This window comes from Triticum aestivum, chromosome 6D, assembly GCF_018294505.1.
Source record: "Triticum aestivum cultivar Chinese Spring chromosome 6D, IWGSC CS RefSeq v2.1, whole genome shotgun sequence".
Taxonomy (NCBI): Eukaryota; Viridiplantae; Streptophyta; class Magnoliopsida; order Poales; family Poaceae; genus Triticum; species Triticum aestivum.
Genome location: NC_057811.1, coordinates 7,731,478 through 7,741,687, shown reverse-complemented (window position 1 = coordinate 7,741,687; position 10,210 = coordinate 7,731,478). Strand labels below are relative to the sequence as shown.

At 41.0% G+C, this 10,210-nt stretch overlaps 1 long non-coding RNA gene across 6 annotated transcripts; it reads left to right on the top strand.

Annotated features, from left to right (window-relative positions):
• The first annotated feature begins 2,267 nt into the window (after positions 1–2,267).
• On the top strand, positions 2,268–9,246 carry LOC123142971 (uncharacterized). Of its 6 annotated transcripts, none has more exons than XR_006470660.1 (7): positions 2,268–2,595; positions 2,695–2,849; positions 3,086–3,173; positions 3,699–3,762; positions 3,903–4,091; positions 4,212–4,395; positions 4,739–9,246. It is a non-coding gene; the product is annotated as an uncharacterized lncRNA (long non-coding RNA). The 6 variants fall into 6 exon arrangements; XR_006470657.1 differs by having other exon boundaries at positions 4,189–4,395; XR_006470659.1 differs by having other exon boundaries at positions 4,189–8,845; positions 8,935–9,246.
• Positions 9,247–10,210: the final 964 nt, after the last annotated feature.

The window sequence follows — 10,210 nt, the reverse complement described above, 5'->3', positions numbered from 1 at the left end:
CCGCTTCTGCGCCAGTTAGTCTTACCTAGTTTTATCGAACTGTTTTTTCTCCTTTGTGAATCTGATTCATGCACATTGCATCAAACTGTTTCTTCTCCTTTGTCAATCTGATACATCATCTCTTTGTGTTTCCTCTTGGAGATAATGGCCACACTTCAATTATGTGTGTATTGAGCCTTGGTCGTGGCCAGGAGTTTGCAATCAAAGGTATAGTGCCCTCGCTCCTTCTCCCAGCTTGTCCAAGTGTTCGGTCTCTTTTTGGTGTTGTTTGCTGTTTACTCTGCTTCGGGTGTTGGAGTATGTAAACGCACCCAACCTTTCGACCAATTGAGTAGTACTCGTTCTTGGCGAAATCGAGTTTGCCATGGTGTCCACTCCACCCTTATAGTGACGGCTGAGGGGGATTCGTCACTACGCCGGCCTAAACTTTTCGTTGACGGTAACAGGAAAAGACATCATACAAGGTTTAAATACAAAGATGAGAGAAAAGAAATTAAACAGGGAAAGAAGCGGCTAGATGAAACAACATTGTGCTGCAGTCTCGAAGAAGAGCCTGGCGGACTAGATTCTTCAAAACAGGGCCAGCTTGTGGAGGGTCCTCATTATGATAGGCTTAGTTATTGTGTTGTCAAAATCTGATCTATGTTGATTAATCCTTCTACGACGAAATCGACTTGTTTTATTTCTATCTAGAGAACTTGTTATTTTGATTGCCTATACGTGTTTCGGCTAAAGGGCAAGCCTAGAATAGTGAGACTCGGTGGAATGCATAACCACCACCAAAATATATTCAGCCCATAAGTAACATTAGCTCATACTTTTTTAGGGGAACATTAGCTCATACTAACGGTAAAATATATTCAGCCCTGATTAGGTGTAAAACAGCCAAAATACAACTTACGAGCTTCAACAAAGCAGTCATAGCTACTGTGACGTAAAAACTCCAAGAGCCTGCAGCACAAATCCAACCACTTCAACTTACATGGCAACGAACATGTCCTCCCTCTCTATTTAATATACTTTTCATCTCTTGCCAGATATATTAATTTGGAATCATCCCAGCGTACCCCCGGCCTCTGCGCCATAATTATGCATGCACCCATTTTATTAAACAATCTACGAAGTAGCACAAAGTTATAAAAGTATTACAGCTCGCAAGCGGAGCGAAGCAAATGAAAAAGAAAAGTACATGCTGGCAATGACAACCGGATCGGCAAAATGAAAGATAAGCTTCCTAAACTCCTATCCTGTTATGCGACCGCCATCTGAACGGGTTGAATATAGCCCGTGCTACCATCTCCCACTGGTTGCACCCAGTAACCAAAGACTTCCTGGATTCTAAAGGAATGAGTAAAGACCACGTACGGATCCATGCGGTAGCTCTGAAGATGACCTGCAAGAAAGTTAAAGTGTGTTGTCTGTTAAAAATTAAATCATTCCTACAGTTTCATATAGCCCACAAAAGCGCACATATTCCAGTCCGAATACGAGCCGCAGTAGTATATTCAACCCCAGTTAACCACGTTCCAAATAACGACTCAATGTCAACTGGAGGATTAATATTGAAGGCTATATGAATCGTTCTCCAAAGCAATTTGGCGAGTGGGCAGTCAAGGAATAAATGTTGTATTGTTTCATCATGATCACAAAAACAACAACGTGAACTACCTACCCATCGCCTCTTGATTAAGTTATCCTTGGTGAGTATTACTTGCTTGTGGACAAACCACATGAAAATTTTAATACGCAAGGGAACCTTAATCTTCCAAATATGTAACGATCTCGAGATTGGGCCAGAATTAATCAAATCCATATAAAAAGATTTCACCGTAAATAACCCATTTTTAGCTAATTTCCATTGCGTCGAATCCGGCTGGTCAGAGAGTTAAACATCTATCAATCTCCGAACCAAGTGCATCCATGCAGTCCATCGCTCACCAATTAACGCGCGTCTAAACTGAATATTCAGGGGAATCGTTTGGAAAACTGTGCCTACGTAATCCTCCTTATGTTGCACAATGTTATAAAGGGTGGGGTATTGTACGGCCGGGGGTGTCTCTCCTAACCACGTATCCTCCCAAAATCACTACAAGGATACCCTGCATAAAGAAACACATATTCTACAACGTTTTAACTCGATGTTGCAAAATTCACCATACATACGCATATAAGCATTGCACAATATGCGTTGTTCTGTTGCACCCCGTTTGTAGTACAAGTAAAGCCCAGCGCACTACCCAAGTACCCAGCCTCGTTCTTGTAATAGCCCGGCCCAAATTGGCTTTCATGAATAACCTAGGTCGTTTTGTCCCCAGCCTCACCTATTCGCTCCCACGCCGGCCGCCGCCCCTCGCGGCTGTGACCAACCTCCATCCCGGCGCGCCGCCCTTCTTCACTCCGCTGCGGTCCTCCATCCCGGCGGCCGCCAGCACCACTCCCCTGCAACACTGCATCCCAGTGCGCCGCCCCTCGTCACCACTCCCCTATGGTCCTCTCCTCCGTCCCGGCGCGCCGCCAGCACCACTCCCCTGCGACTCTGCATCCCGGCGCGCCGCCCCTCGTCACCCCTCCCCTGCGACCATTGGTGAATCCAAGGTACAGCCATGAATCTGCTCAAGCCTGCCCACCAAGTTTGAGAAATTATTCTTTTTATCACAAGCCCATGAACGGCAGGAACAAATGTTTGAGCCCTAGGTACGCAGAGAAGGTGGCGGCCAAAGAGTTTGATTTGTTTATCTGGTGTTCCTGCATGACGGTCTTGACTCTTGAGAGCTGAGAAGATCCGTTTGGGCTTAAGAAAATTCTGCAGTTGTTTCTGCACCCGAGTTCATGGTCACGGTCTCATGGAGGTAAGCTTCTGTATGTTTGTTTGGCAGGCGAGCCAAGAAGTTACTTAAGCTTATGATTTGTGCCTTTTGTTCTTCATCCATTAGGTATATGACTTAAAACCAGAGACGCATACATGACTGTCATGGTATTCAGTGTCCACATATTGCTTAGTTCCAGTATCCGGGATAAAGTGGACATGTTATGTTAGAGATTAAGGTTGTCAGATTTAATATTGAGAATGTTATTTCATGTGCAGTCCAATGGAATAATGTTGGAAGCCCATGGTGTCCATTGAATTTTTTTCACCTGCTACTAGCTGGATTCCAAGCATTGTAGATACTTTGGTGAGAAGTTCATCATACTTTGGGTAAATATCATTGAATTGCACAAGCAGTGCACATTCCGGCCTGCTGTGCTTATAAAAATTAATGGTTCACACCATCTTCTTAATTTGTATCCATTTTGGGAGAAGCTTTGGTAGTTATGATACTGATATACTTGTGATAGATGATCCATGTATTCTGCTACTTTAGTTTTCAACGCAATAAAAGGTCCAGCATTTATATTCCTCTGAATAAAGATAATATCTCTGCATGGTTTATTGGTTCAATTTTCATATCATAAACAACTTCTGTTGAAGGAAATCCTGAGTCTTGTTTTGCCCTGATTGATAACACTTCTCAGCATGCTTGCTTTCTAGGAAGATTGATTATTTATTCATATCTTGAAGTTTGATAGAGTTGTCCAGCACACAATGATTGTCCACTACTACTTTTATTATTTGCTCATACACATGCTAAGAATGCCCTTGCTTTCGTACAAATATAACAGCAGACAACACACATTGCTAATTTGAATACTGTTTGCAGTTTTCACCCTCATAAAGCTGATGAATGTGAATGAAGATTATGGAGAACTTTCTTCAGTAGCAAGGTCTGCACTTTGTACTGATACATCATGCAGCAACACACTGTTTGTGGTGTTTTCCTGATGATATAGCAACGATATTACTTCATTTTACTAAATAATAAGCTAGTGAACTTATGTCTTCTCTTTACTTATACTTTTCTCAGGCCGACAAATTTCATAGTGCAGGCAGGGGTTTGGAAGTACATGCCGCAGTATATATGGTGGAAGGATGGAAGGCTGCATGCCTCCCCTATCTTTCCATGGTACAGAGAAATGCAATCGCAATCAAGCACTAAATATGTTGCAATGGACATGACCCCAAAACTTTCTCCCTCTCTTTTATTTGAGGCACAGTTGAGTAACTTTTTTTTTTTACATATTTCATTCGCTTAAAAGACCATTTAGATCTCTATGCTCTCTGCTACTACAAACTGAGGAGCAGCTTGACAGCTTTACGCTGCTCGGTCGACTAGGCCGTCGCGACGCTGTGGGAGAAGGACATCGGTGCAGAGCATGGCAAAGCTGAGTACTTGTTGGATCTGAGGACTTCTGATCCACAGTTCTCCGCATTATCATCCATCAGCATCTGGTGACATTAGCACTCAGCTGCATAAGGCTTTCTCCCCACTACAGTTGGAGTTCAAGAGCGAAAGGAAGGTAATCTGGTGATCAATCACTGTTGCTTGTCACAATCTGAAAAATATTATTGAGTACATCTACCACGAGCTATGCTTGCCATTTAAAAAGATGTTTATGTGAGCTGCATGTCATATAATTTTTTTTATGCAAGCAGATCCTGCGATTTACTTATGATTTATGAACAGAAATTGTTCACTGCATAACCCCTAAATACAGTAGAAGGGAAACAAATCTTATAAAACTACGCTGAGACAAGTAGTACTTATTGAGTCAAGTAACATGTTAGATAAAATTCCACACCTATTACGACTTATCTGACTTCTGTATTTTTTAAAGATAACTGAACTAGTTTGTGTTCCAGGAATACAAAACCATGGGTGTTGTCCATTTATTCACTTGGCTTTTGGAATTTGATTGATGTCCCCTTCTCCTATTATTAACAACATATACCTACACGGTTCTGTTTGCTGGTTCGTGCTTCCTCTTTATACTATGCTTGCCTACATACGTAGTCTCACTCCTTTATTCTCTTGATGTGCTTTTTCTTTATAAGGAAGAATACACACCATGGGGAAAAGAGAAGTAAATTTGTAGCCTATGGCCGGAAAGTGCTATTGTGATCCCGAGCACCTGTAAGAAAACCACAGCAAGAGTTTTCCCTTGAAAGAAAAAAAAGACGTATATACAATGCAGGGGTCACCTCCGTCAGCTACAACTTATGGATCCGTCCACCTAAGTTCTCTCAAAAGAAAAAAAAGTTTTGAACTACTATCTGAACATTACCAGATACATGCGTACACCTGTTTCGGTGGTGTTAATGAAAGTACCATTAATATTCTGGACCATTCAGCAAGCAGAATCCTCATATTCTATTTTCCAGACAGATTCAGAGCACGCATCACACAAGCAAGATTCAGAGCACGCATCACACAAGCAAAATTCAGAGCAGCTAAATGAATCATCGATCACACACACGCATGGGAAAACAGTTTCATATTACACTGCAGAACGGACTAGGTTTATTCAGTAAACTGCATTCAATCAAGTTTGCAATAATATAGTCTGGGCTACCAATCTAAACATCCACTGGCTCACAGTTCACATACCTGCTAGAAAAATTCAATACTCCAACATGACTGAAAATGTCCTCTTTCACCATGAGCTACAGATTACATCAACCATGTATATCAATCAGTTGTTATTCAGTCGTAGCTCTACTGCTTTGTTGCAGTTGTTTCAGCGGCGATCTTCTTTATGACAACCTCCGTTGCAAGATTCTGGTCTACACAAATCATTTGAAACAAAAGAAAACAGTTTCAGCACATTCCCAAGCATCCATACAAATTAGATAAAGTGTTTTAGTACAGAAACATGCGAACGTGTTAGAATTGTTTTTGGTGTACCGACCATCATCCTAATGAACTTGGCAAGAACCCACTCAAAGCTTTCAGCCTTCTTATCATGGACCAATACCCCTGCCAAGATTATGCTAGGAAAATGATTGTTCACCCCAACAAACATCCAAAAGGGCATGTCACATAGATTTGTCCGGTAGATAACGTCACAACATCACCAAAAAAGGTGTATTGCAATCTACTGCTCCCATTCGCCCACATCAGCAGGCAGACAGTGTATTGTTTGCCCGTAAGAGGGAGACAATGAATGGTTTTGCTGCTCACGATGCTCTGCTATGTAACACCCACTACCTTTTGAACGCAACAGCCTTATCAGAGCAGGGCACTCACATCAGCAAGATCGTGTTCTCGACAATAGGTTTCTCTGGAACACATTTAGTAAGCACAACTCAGATCACGCACAACTTATTCAAGAATCATGTAAGCATAAAGGAATTGATGTTTACGTACCGCGCAACCGCACACTATTTCTTGAATGCATTTTGTCCTCTCCACATTTAGCCGGCTTTTTCCGTATCTAATGCCGAATCCTTTCTCCCAGGAATAAAGGTTGTAAAAATCGTAGGTTTCACCTAAAGCATCAAAGCTTGTCCCCAGCTTGGGCACAATGACATAGCCTCCATTTATTTTCTACAAGACCATGAATCGCCTTCTCTAGAGAAGTAGTCCGATATGGACATGGCATCCTGCCTTGTGCAGCCGCGCCAATCCTCACTCTGCATGCAAAAACATGACACCACTTTCAGTTTCCTTGCTCCATTTTCGTAGTCTACTCCTAACCAACTGAAACGACCACTGAGCAATTTTTTCAATGAAAGTGCACAACCTTTTCTTTTCATATATGTCTGCTCCCAAGTGTCTCTTCAATTATTAATCTGGTTTACGTGGGTACTGAACTTCAGAATTTTTTAACTGACAAACACCAATATTGCAACAATTTTTAAATTGAAGAACTACTACTTTTTTTATGATTCTACTACTAGTTCATATTTCTGAACTAACCAACCACTTTTCACTTTTCCGAGCTATTCTAAATATGACAAACTCTAATCAGGTTTATGATTCACGGCTGGGGGACTCAACTTTACAACTTTCCACCGACCAACACTAATATTGCTATAAGTTTTAAGCTGATGAGCTACTACTTTTTTCTGATGATTCTACTAATTTCTATTTCTGAAGTAACCAACCACATTTCACTTTTCCTACTATTCTAAATATGACGAATTACATACCGTCGAGTCCATCGATCTGCTCAATTGACTCCTCTGAAGGTTGAGGGGAAGCTTCAGTTTGAGCATCTGCCGGCCCATGCAGCACACAGATCTGCCACACAGCGCTGCCCCCTGCCATAGGCAGCAGCTCCTCCGCCACCGGCGCGGCGGTGCCATCGCTGGGTACTGGACTACTGGAGAGGCTCCATCGGATTTCGTTGTCATTAGCCTCCTCCGGGATTGTTCTTCTGTTCATCCAAGAAAAAGAGGTCAAATCACAAGATTAGATCTTTTGGATTCGCTCCCAAACACAGAATGGCAACACAGATAAGTGAACGAGATTTCTACCTCTTAATCGGCTGCATCAAAAATTAAATCTTCAGTTGCTAGCCTTCTCTCCTGCGTATGCAAGCAATGGAAGGAACCAGACACTTGAGGTAGGTGACAACAGCACGAACTGACCAATCTCGCATTTACTAGGCCGCTGGCGAACTAACGAGAAACAATGTTTTATTGGCCCACGGATCAGGATGTACTGACGTCCCGAGCCACGGCTCCCCTCCAAACCGTCGACGGCGTCCCTCGCCCGTAACTTACCTCGCCCATCGTACAGGGTTCACGGCTCGCACAGGAATTCAATGCACCACATCCCGATGCTACACGCAACAGCTGAGATAACGAGCGCCTGTGTGCTCGGGTTCACAAACTCCGCGTCCCCTATGGCCACTTTATATATACTTCCATGTTTCTGATTCATCAGGAGGTCATGTACTGATGGATTGCAAAAAGAAAAAAGAAAAATAATGTCAATTGTTTCTATATCACTTTAATAGGCACGGTTCATCTGTAGTGTCCTTCAATTATTAGACCACATTCAATATTATTTTATGGATGCCTGCAACTTCCAATTAAATATATCACCATATATCTATCTGATTTGTATTTGTAGTCTACAAACAAGACATCCTAATTATTTGTTCGAACATACTACAGTCTTGTTTTCTCTGCTGTGTCTTCTCCTTTGCTTAATAGTGTCACTGCCTTTGATTTATCTGCTCAGATGTGTTAGTTAAGAGTTTGATCTAGATATATACTAGCTATTTTATTAGGAGTTGATGGCAAATATGAACTAATGGTTGATCCGCCCTGCTGTCCTCGCTGCACTGCATGCAAAATCATTGGGTCGGTACTGGGAGTACCTCATTTATGATGGATCTTATGCTTCAAGCTTCTTTTTATTGTCTAATATGTTTTACTGTACTAATTTGGTAAACATACTGCTTCAGTATCTTCCAGTAGGTGCCTCAGAATTATGCAGTTTATCATACCATACTGCTACTCAAATGAAAATGTCTATCTTTGTGTTCTACACTGAAGGTATCATATGAAGTTTAATTATTTTAAGCGTTCATCACCAAAACTACTTTGTTTGTAGTGAAAGGCTTCATAAAATTTCATAGACGTTGCACATCATGAGACTAACATATAGTAGAGGAAAAGATGCAACCACGACATGTCTTGGCCTCTCAACCTTTTCTGTTATATGTCACGTTTCTATTAATTATTTTGCTTGACATGATTCTGCCAATGGTAACTTTGATTTTCTCTAACAGGAAGGAACATAAGTATTTTTAATGAGCCTAAAAAATCATAACAGAAACATAGCTCTTGCTACAGTTGTAAGTTGTGATCCTAAATTTGAACTTGATGGTGCTGAAATTACTAATGAATTCTGGGTAGTGCATGTCGATATGACACTTGTGAAAACTGAAGATTAGGTACAGATCCCAAAAACTGCAACTCTTGGTAATGCAGATTTGTTTTTGCATGTCAACCTTTGTAAGTGACTAATATCCTGCCTCTATCAGTACTTGGATCATGTCAATGCATTGTGTGTTAACAGTTCATTCTGTTTTTTTTGTTTGTAGATTCAAAAGATAAATGGATAATTCTATGGGTGTGTGTGGCAAGTATAGTACAATGATGATGATGATGATGTTCCTGTTCATGATGATGAAGACGAATGGTTTCCATTTTAATTAAGTTGTAGGGATGATGTTCCTGTTGGACGATGTTTGTCGATTGTGTTTTAGTTAAGTTGTAGGGATGTTGTGGATGCTTTCAATTTAAATTTTGTTGTCAAGAAAATATTTAGATTATATATCCATTTGGATGATTTTCCTTGTGTAATATCCACTATTGTAATCCAACAATTTTATCTAATATATGATTCTTCCTCCCGTGAGTATATTCTCTTATTTTTCTTTTCTGGAAATTCATAGTTATCACCATTATGTGAAGCACTTATTTAATTGCTGGCAATATGTATAAAAATTAATGTTATTCACATTATATGGATTTTGTTTCCTATACAATAATCACCAATGCATAGAAGTGTTGCACAAGTCTGTTTTATGCGTTGTATTCTTGCAACGGTTCTTTTTACCAACGATAATATAAGCGCTGCATTATGCGCTAGCAACGCCGGATAAGGCAACGCATCCTAAACCGTTGGTAAAGACACTAACAACGCATATATGGACTTCTAGATACGGAAAAATGCGTTGCTATAGGGGGGTTCTTGTTGTAGTGAATCTTGTTGACATCCCATTGCCAACCAAGAATTTGACCATACGAAAGAACATGTCTTTCATTCTCATAAGCCCTTTCCAGAATGGCGAGTCAGTTGGTCACATAGTAACCTGGGCGAGCATTTTCGTCTGTAAATACTTATTACGCAAAATCTGTGCCCACATGCCCTCCAGTTCCGTCTCTAACCTGTAAATTAAGCTATTTGCTCATAAGAAATTTATTCTTGATTTCTAAGTTCTCAATACCGAGACCCCCCTGATCTTTTGGTCGGCAAAGGATATCCCATCGTGCGAGACGGTATTTCCTCTTGGTCTCATCTGACTGCCAGAAGAACTGAGATCTCAAGAAATCAAGTCGCTTCCGTACCCCTTTCGGAATTTCAAAGAACGATAGTAGGAACATCGGCATACTAGTCATAAGCTTGCCCTTCCAGCAGCTAAGCTTTTTTTCAATTCGATCTTCGATACACTTCCATTCTTTATTGGATAACTTATGGTGTTGAATCGGTATACCTAAATAACTAAATGGTAAAGAACCTAATTCACACCCGAACAATTGTCTATAAGTATCTTGCTCATCTTTGGCCTTCCCAAAGAAGAACGACTCACTCTT